Consider the following 10,755-nt stretch of genomic DNA (forward strand, 5'->3'; position numbering starts at 1 on the left):
CTACGTCTATTTTTTAATAATTTAGGCTGGGTTGCACCAATATATTACTTTAACTTTAACAAACGTCAAAAATCTGTCAAACTCCATACAAAAACACCGGTTGACGATATCAAAGTTAGGTGATGCAACTCAGCCTAAGTCATACGAGTACACCTTCCACCGTTGCGTTGCCTCCCACTATGTGACTACTTATGCATGAATAGCACTTTAGGCAGACTTTCTAGGACTCTACCATTATTTCAATACTGTTTTAACCTGCTGATACTTCACAATGTTAGATAGAAAAATAAGAAGTCATACAATTAAGTAAAGAAGGAAAAGTTAGTCAATGAAAACAATTTTATTACCATAAAAACGGCTAAGAAAATGGGCTCACATCGGCGCTGCCGTATTATCAGCACGGCCCGCATAATTGTCTAGTAGCAGAACTATTACCATAATAATAATGACGAACAAAATGCAATTTTAAGCTTTTTTTTACTGAGCGAGTTATGTGATGGAATGGAAGTTTCTTACTTGAATCTACCTAATTCAGAAGCTTAATAAAGGGTCGTGCAACCCTACTTTAACAATAACAGGCGTAGAAAAATCTCTTAAACTTCATACAAAAAACACCGGTTATCAATATAGTTACGGTCAAAGTTAAACTTGAGTCTATTCTTGAGTAGATTAATGTTTGGTCTCAGAATACCTACTTAAGTCCAGAGAAAAATATGTCAGAAGTAAAACCGGGTCTTAATTAAACTGAAGAAGAAGAAGACTGATAGAGAATGCCACCCAGCTTAAGTCATCCACTGTACATTACTTTTAAGTGTCAGACAAGGTCAGAAAATAAATATATACGCAATTCGCGGTCTGTATACCTAGGCCTGAACATAACGAGCAAAACTTTTGTAACATATTTTATTCTTAAATTGACAACACCTTCGGTCATTTGGTGGTGCCTACAGCTAATCAATTGATTAAACCGACTCATGGCTACCCAAAAATAAAAGTAATTTAACGATTATTACGGCTTACCGAGGGGTTGATGGTTGAACTATGGAAACGGTATTCGCGTCCGACACGGTAACCGTGGCAACTTTTGTGCCTGCACCTGTCACTGGCGTTTATTTACCAATTAGTTGATCGGATATGGAGTTGTCCACACGTCTAAATTCGATTTTAGTGACGAATTTAATTTATAAAAAATATAGCGCAGTTCTAGTTGATAGTTTGGTAACGAACTGCTTATGAGATAGGATGTGAAAGTGTTAACATAATAAATATTTTAAAAAATAAAACGATTAAGTGCATAGTGACGTAAAAGTGGACTTATTATGATAATTAATTTCGGTGAGTAATAAAGTTGGATGCAATTTTACCAATTCGCAGAAATAAGCTATAGTTAGTTACCTACTTTTGAAATGTAATGGCTATGTAATATTTTAACTTGATCAAGTTATTGACGTCTAAAGTAAGTTACAGGGTGACTTTGTTATCAGTATCCAATTTTTTTTAATAAGCTCGTTAGAACAATTTGACAATAAAACTTTATCGGAATTATTTTTAATTGTGGTATTTTTCGCAAAAAAAAATATTGAAAGTCTAATCCGCGGGTGCCCATATCTTAAGTTTTAAAGGTTATTGCTTATTTTCGCTCACCATTATGTCTATTAAGCTTTGCAGTTAACTGTGTGTACGTATTTTTCCATGAACGAAGCAAATTTTCCACGTGAGTCAATTTGGAAACCGCGCGCAGCGGATGAAAATAATTAAATATGGAGAAAAAAGTTTTGTTTTCTTTACGTAAATCAATTAAGTTACTGATTCTGAGTCGATCCTGAAAATTTGGATACTGATACAAAAATCACCCTGTATAAGAAACTCTATTCTAAAGTAAAAAAAAATGCAGAATTTTATGTAAGTAGGTAAAGTTATTATTTTAAAAGTATGTTTTTTTTAAACTTTGAAATTCGCATAACTACCTAAATTAGTATGCTCCTATTTGACTAATTCCTAATCATCGATTGTTAAAAGTTGGTCGTTGGACTCGACCTGCATTTCGGTGCTGGGCCGTTTTACCGCTAACCATAAGCGACGTTTTATAATCATAAAAACCGGCTGGCTACGTGAGTTATTGCGACGGCCGGCTGATCGTTTAATTTCCATATAATCGGGCGCGAGCTTGCCCCTATCGCGATCAATCACTGACCCAGATTCGCGCCCTGTCCACCACCAACAGTTACCGAAGCTGATTAGTTCGACCTTCGCCACTTTACCCGCTTCGCCCGCACGGCTGCTGACCGCAATCTTACTCCAGATTTCTAAGATTTATGACTTATATTCTGGGTTTCTTGACAAATCCAGGTTAACTCGCTTTAATTAAAGCCTAACTGACTAAATAAAAAGCTCATTAAAAGAAGAACCTAAACAAGGTGAAAAGAATAGTTACGAAATATAAATGTAAAGTTATGAGATTCATACGAATGTTGCCAAAGTTAAAGTGAAATAGAACTTAGAATCTTATGAAAATTATCCAAGACTATGACTATATTGTGTGCTTTATCACTTGGCCAATGACACGCATTATCTTAAAATTAGTAATGCTCTTTGACATCCATCGTTGTATTATTGTTTTGGTTTAATGAAATCATTCAATCAAATCAAATCAATTGAAATCATTCGTAACGAAATATTACATGAAGGTAGGTAGGCACTACATAATATACTTATGCCCGTTATCACCATTATTCTGCCATTATTCCCTATTTTTTTTAAAAGTGACCCCTGTGAAAACAAAACTCCTGTTAAGTATTACCATAGGGGTCACTTAAAAACTAATTTTTAAGGATTAAATAGATGGTGAAAATGGGCATTAGTATTTTGTAAAATTCAGAAGTAGTTAAAATTTTGTTATAGTACCTACCTAAAAACAAAGGTAACACAGACACTACTTAAGTTGTAGGAAAAGTCCTTATTTTCATTCATTATAGATATCCATTAGAGAATTCTCAGTAATTAGTATGGGTAATGTATGATGAAAATATGTAGATAAGGTACAATACCTGCGTACGCATTTCAATTGAAATCAAACAGGAAAAATCCTCGTAAACTGTTAAGCCCCAAAGATTAATTTATGGTAAGATATAAATAGTTAGTACTAAAAAGAAGTTGATTTATTATTGCGTGCCTACTTAACTATCCATCATTTTCTGTAAAGTAAGTAAGTAGAAGGTACCTACAAAGAGATAAATGAGCCCCTCATAACTTAAATGGGCTCCTTTATTTTTGTACTGCTACCATTTGGTTGAAATTACCATGAACTTCTTTGAATTGAATATTGATAGAAATTCAAAACATTCAGCAAATGTTTTCGAACGAAATCTAAGACCCACCCACTGAATATTTAATTAGAAAAATTGCATCTTTGCCTAGAGACGAGGTAGGTTGCTTGGCAGTAGGCTATTCCTCACTAATAATTGTGGTAATAGCCTAGCAAACCAATGTCTGAGGGGGGACGCGAACGAATCCTAGAGGCAACTGGCAACTTTTAACATGTCTCCTGAAGGCATCGACTGCAACTTCTAGGCACCTAGTGGTTAAATTCCTACAGAACTCAATAGTTTATTTCAGTAAGGAATGCAGTTTATTTTTTGAAAGATCAAGCTGTCTTCCAAAAGGCAATATTCTTAAAATACTGGTTGGCGAAGTATCTCTGTAGCATTCACTCACCTTACAGTTGGACAGTTCTACCTCGTGGAAAAGAAGGTGTTTCTTAGATTTTTTCACGCGGCACGAGGTTGGACGGTCAGAGCTTGAGCCATGACGTGTCAAATCTTGACGTGGACGCGGTGGGAGTAAATATCGTCGGAACTAGGTCGATACACGGCCTACTTTGCACATAAATTACGCGCTTTACTTTCCATAAAATATATTAGAAAACAGCAGCGCTGGAACTAACCCATTTTCTGCATTTTAAACATCATTAGCGAAAGTTCAAAACAACTTCGTCCACGCTTCACATTTTTAACTGGACAAGTTGTAAAGTGTCTAACAACTTCTCCCTGTCCTGTAAGTTAAATGTGTTTGTAAACTTTAAATTTATTAAAATAGTTGCGTAGTTAAATAATGCTTAAGCTATCATCACAAAGCCACTTTATAAGCCCTTTATACCCTTTATAAAGCCAGCCTAGCCAGTCGCTTAAAAGGCTTTCCACTATTCCGATGACAATCCCCGTTAATGCCAATTGGAGCATTTGGAGCTTATAATGGGGATTAATGAACTAAAAAGTTCATTAATCCCCGTTATACTTATTAGGATTTTATTTCTAACGGGGATTATTGTCAATAGTGGAATAAGCCAAACTTTCTAAGTGTCGGACTAAAAATTCGATATCGAGATGAACGCAGGTTCGATAATACGTTACTAAGGTACGTTTATCGTTTGTTTTGTACAGTAATTTCTTTACTCGGGTAAAGCATTGATGTTTACAGGAAATAACTAAGGTATACTGTAAAATAGAAGTCATAATACTCGTAAGTCATTCATTTAAATAATATGACAAAACACGGATAACAATAGGTAGGTTAGGTTACCTTTATAATAAGTTACTTTAAATGTATTAAATAACTTTAACTTGAAATAGACTTGAAATGGAAACGCAAAGCAATGCGAACTTTTTTAGATTTCGTTATAAATAGGGTCATGTGTTCAACAATGAAACACTAAAATTTCAAAGTCTCATAAAACTCTTATTTTCATAGATAGAAGTCTAATTTTTGACAGGTATGTAGGCAATTTTATTGGGTATAGGATGGCATTAATGTTTTTTTTAATTGATGTTTAATCAATCAGCAAAAAAATAAATTCACATAAATTGGAAATGTTTCATTGTGTCCACTGTTGTGTACACAATGAAACACCTCAAATTCAACAATGAAACATAATAATTAATTGTGTGTCAACAATGAAACACTAACAATTCAATATCTCGTACACCTTTTGTTTTTACAGATACAAGTCTAATTTTTTGAAGCTACATAGTTAACTTAGTTGGGTAGGTATCGGATGTCATTTATGTTTTTTTTAATAAATTTGTAATCAATTAGCAAAACAATAAAAACAAACATATTGGAAATGTTTCATTGTGTCCGTTCTGATGTGCACAATGAAACACTACAATTTCAACAATGGGACATTATAATTGAGTGATTGATTCATATTTATTGAATTTATGAAGTAAGTGAATAATAAAAAATGCCCGAGTCCAATCAAAAGGTTTTATTAATAACTAGCTTTCCGCCCGCGGCTTCGCCCGCGTGGAATTTTGTCTGTCACAGAAAAACTTTATCGCGCGCGTCCCTGTTTCAAAAACCGGGATAAAAACTATCCTATGTTCTTTCCCGGGACTCAAACTATCTCTATGCCAAATTTCATCAAAATCGGTTGCGAGGTTTAAGCGGGAAAGCGTAACAGACAGACAGACAGACAGACAGACAGACAGAGTTACTTTCGCATTTATAATATTAGTTGGGATTGAAATTTAATCAGACTCATCAGATTACCTATAACTAGTTAAGATAACTCCTTACTATTTACTATTATATTTTTTTATATTATCTCCTAAATGATCACTTTTCTTCCTCTTTAGAGATTTAGTTCGCGCCATCTTAAATGAAAAATAAACATCAAATTTTAGGATAACCTAGTAATTTATAGCCTTATAAAAATGATTATTTGCACGGACAGTAGATTTTGTTTGGTATATGGTATTATACAATGAAACAATGTTTCATTGTGTCCATCATGCAACTGTTTCATTGTCGACTACATAGGGTTTATTTTAATAACCCCAAAAAAAATCACAATTTAGTTCCACTTAGTCTATGATATATGTGTAATGCTAGGTAATCATGAAAAATATAAATTTATCAACCATATTTTTATCAAAAATCTTTTAATAACGACAAAAATATTTACATTTTGGTGAAAAAAATAAATAATGCTCCACAGACACGTCTTCTCACACGTGGCGCCGACACGAACTGAGGTGCGGCGGGGTATTGTCGAAAGTATCCTTACGCGATATAGTGCACGATATGGCAACGCAGCATTTAAGAAATATTGCAGTGTTTTATTGTGTACCATTGTTTCATTGTTGAACATCTGACCCTACGGATGCCTTTTAGTGGTTAGATACGTAGACATTCTCGACGCGGGTTACCTAGGTTTATTCACTTTTAGAAATAATAATAATAATAATAAAAATCATTTATTTGCAAGAACATGGTTAGATTGGTGTTAATTTAGTTAATTCCAGCATATTCTGTCGCATGCGACGTGCAAAAGTTTTTGTTCTTAAAGTTATGTTAATTGTTATTGCTACATTTGGTCTTAGATTTTACATATTTTTACAACTCAAAATACTTATTTTACTCATAGTTGTTTTTCATTACCATGATAGTAACAAGTAACAATACAATAAATACATGTCAGGGAACAAAATTTGAATTGCAAATGTCAAAGAAATTTAAATTAATTGTAAGATGTCAAATTAAGTTACATTACCGATGTCACATCATTCTATCATTTAAAAAGTCATTCACTGTATAATACATTTTAATTAACAAAAAGTCAAAAACTGCACTTTTAAATTTGGTAAAGGTTAACATTTTTACATTGTTTGGTAATTTATTAAATATTCGTATAGCCATACAATAACAGTTTTTGGAATACAGTGTCAATCTTTGAGGTGGGATTGATAAGTTGTCTGCCTTCCTACCTCGATAGCCATAAGTTTTATTTGTCTCAAATAAATGGGTATATCTCTTGACAAACATTGCCATCTCAAAGATGTATAAGCATGGAAGTGGCAATATGTTTAGATCTTTAAACAATGGCTTGCAACTGTCTAAATAATGTGCTCCGCAAATCGCTCTAATGCACTTTTTTTGTGCTCTAAAGGCTACAGGCATATCGACTGAGTTTCCCCACAATATAAGGCCATATCGTAATATTGATGAAACATATCCATGATAAGCCATAAGAGCTGCGCTTTTAGATGCTGCTTGTCTAAGTCTATTAAGAGCATAAACAAATCTGTCAATTTTATTTACTAGTAAGTCAATATGAGCTTTCCAATTACAGAATTTGTCTATAGTTATACCTAAGAATTTTGTCGAAGTCACATTATCTACATTATTATTCATATGATTTATGTCAAGTTGTACATTATTTTCATTGAATTTAGCTTCAAACTTAATATACTTTGTTTTACTAACATTAAGGTTCAAATTGTTACATTCCAACCATTCAACAATTTTTTTTAGATTGGCATTTGCCATGAGGGACAATTCTTCCTTCTTTTTACATTTTATGATGAGAGTAGTATCATCCGCAAAAAGTACACACTGTTGCTCTGTGATATTTGGCAGGTCATTAATGTAGAGCAAAAACAATAATGGTCCTAAAACACTCGCTTGCATCATCCTGATTATTGGAAAATAAATACCGGACCACTGAATAAATAACTAGTATGAAGTCTCTAGAAGAGTGTTTACTTTAAAGACCAATATTAAGGGTTTAAAATAATATAACTAAATGTAATTTCACAAATCGATTGTCATTTAAATCTGCTGCAGAATCCTTATTTTTTCTTAAAGGATACAAATATTATCGTTTTGGGCTTTATAAATTGGTCAATGTCACTTCTTTGTGACTTCATATTTGTGATAATTTGTAAAGCTAGAGTGAAGTGAACTAAGTGAAGATATCGCGTGGTTATGCGCCATCTTGGGCGAGCTTTAAAATGCTTGCACGCTAATGTTCTCGTGATTTACTTCACCTATAGGTACTCCCCTCACGGACAGCTGAGTACCTATGTGCCACCATGTCCATTTTTGTTTGCAAAAAATTTCATTCAAGCAGTTATCTGAGTCATTCGGGTTAAGAGAACGCGGTATTCCACTAATTGACTCTACAATGTAAACAGTACCAGTATCTAGAATTATATGATAACTTAAAATAATTCTTAATTACTTTTTTATTCACATGAAGTTGGGTGAGACTCTAAGCTGCGGCGACATTGGCAAACCTGTCGTCAAGATATTAAATAAATGCTGTGAGTCAGCGCCACTTTATGATTTCAAGCACTGAAAATTAGGCTCTTTTGGAGGGAGATAAATAGACTGGATCAGAGACCACTACTAAAAGTACAATATCGTCAGAAAATCACACTTGCAATAGTTTTGACCGCAGATCATGGTCAGATTGTATTTGAATATTTACAGAACCGCTGAAGGAAAATTGTAAAATATTTATAATTTACTTAGTACCGATATTCGATTGTTACCCTCAATAAATCTAGGGCAGTAGGTCAGATTTGCTTCAGATCAAGGAACAACGGTAAGGCACGAGAAAGGGCTCCTTTAATTTCTCAAGTGGGCCAATGCGAATGTGCGGCACGCAACGCCTAACACAAATAGTTAGTATGTTAAATATTTAGTAGAGATGAAACGGATATCCGGTAACTATCCGGTAGGCCGGATATCCGGCCTAAATTTACTATCCGGCCGGATACCGGATAGTAACTCACTATCCGGCCGGATACCGGATATTAAAAAACTACATTTTCCTATTAATAAAATGAAATACCTACATTAATCTTTGACGTAAATATCAATAAAATGGCTTATAATAATGACTGCTTTTATTTAAAGTCCAAAAAGTTGCAAAAAAGCCATATTCAGGCCTTTAAAAAAATTTTTTTTTCTGGGCTAATCACTCTAATGACGAATACATAAATAGTAAACATCTGATAATGTCGAAATATTGCCAAATAAAAAGGCGATTTTTTCTTCACTGATGGTCTGGTGACAATAAAATATGATGCATGCAGTTCAGTCAGATTACGCAGCAAGTAAACTAATTTAATTTTCGCTATTTAATCACACTCACTATAGCAACCACCTGAATATAGAAATCACCTGAATTGATCTGCCCCCTAGACAAGTGGCAAAATCTGACATTCTTTTCGGACGGATTCGATTTTCGAAAAGTGTGACTATAGGTCTACCAGAATCTCATGGCAAACAAAAATATTGGAAAAGTGTGTTTTTCATATGGCATTTGTCTATGGCTTTATTGTCATCTGTCAAAGAAAATTATGAAATCTGTCAGCCGCTGCAGAAATTTTGTGAAAAAGTCGAAAAAGCTCAAGCAAGTCATATTGTTTTCAATGTAAATTGGAAAATAAGGCATAATTCAAAGTCAATCGTTGATTTTAAAGCACGTCGTCGAGTTGACAGTAAGTTGGACTGAAATGTTTTGGTACATTTAGTTTACTACCCAACTGCGTCAGGAGGGTTGTGTTTTTTTTATATTCTTCTTACTTAATAGCTGCTTTATCGGGATTTTCAGGTGTATCTCACAAATTGGTGCAGAGGAATGGTGAAAATGTTATGACCATGTAAAGGAAATTGAAAAAGATTTCATCAAGCAAGATTGAATAATGGAGAAGTTTCAAATTTTATTCTTTTAATAAAACTTGAAAATATAAGTAAAACTAATAATAATTGTGAAAGAATCATGAAAATATCTCTACAAATAAAGAAGTTACAGGGCCCTACAGTTGCGCATAACAAATATTCGCGCCATTTTGATCGGTGTAGTCACGACAGTCATTCGGAGTACAAACCGTAAATCACCCCTGGCCCGTTCCCTGCTGTTGGCAGATCCATTTTTTTTAAATCTAGTAGTTCTTAATTTTTCAGCTAGGGTCACTCAAGATTCTTTGTTAGTAAAATTTTGTAACCTTTTTTTAAAATATCCCAGACCTGGCCATATACAAAAAGAACGACACAGTAGCCTATGTTTGAGTTCCACGCGAAAATATGTAGGTAATTTAAATAATTAATTTCTCAGCCATTTCTTGATGGATTTAAAAAAAACTTCACCGACTTTTTAGTTTTGGTCTATATTTTAATCGCATTTAGAAAAATATAATATTTTCAACATCAGGAAACTTCTCCATTGAAATGCTGGAGGAGCAATTTATTTACAATACCTCTTTATCTTGATCATCTATTGAAGAACAAGAAATACAAGTGGAGTTTTTAGAATCGTTTTCTAGTTCTGAATAAAGTGATAAGTATGATACATAATAAAAATAGTTACAAAAAGTAATATACTTACGATTTACTTATTTTTCAACACCTTTTCTTATGTTAAAAACCCGATGTATAACATTCTTCATACACATACCTAAAATGTTTATTCGTACTTCATGTTCATTAATATTAAAGTCATAAAAGTAAAAAAATTAACAGTATCAAGATCGTTTAATCCAATTTCCCCAGTATTGCTCTCAACAAAGTTTATTTTCCCTATTTTCCATAAGTTTCTGGTACACCTATACTACTACTAGACCACCTGTGCGGCGCTAAACTCGTCACGACATGCAACGAGACAATGGGTCAACTATCCGGCCGCCGGATATCCGGCTATCCGGCCTAGCAGCTGGCCGGATATCCGGTATCCGGTATCCGGCCAAACAACTATCCGTTTCATCTCTTATATTTAGTACGAAACAATTCCATTTGCTCGTTTAACAAGCATTAACTTAATTAGGTACATAGAAGTTATACATAAATATTTTCGAAGTCATAAAATATTGTGTACCTAAGTAAAGTGCTCACCGAATTTAACGTCGAAGGCTATATGCAAGCCGATTAGTTTTTAGGAAATAATGCGCAAAACCGTAGAGTTACACATAG

The sequence above is a fragment of the Ostrinia nubilalis genome, chromosome 18 (assembly GCF_963855985.1).
Source record: "Ostrinia nubilalis chromosome 18, ilOstNubi1.1, whole genome shotgun sequence".
In the NCBI taxonomy this organism is placed as follows: Eukaryota; Metazoa; Arthropoda; class Insecta; order Lepidoptera; family Crambidae; genus Ostrinia; species Ostrinia nubilalis.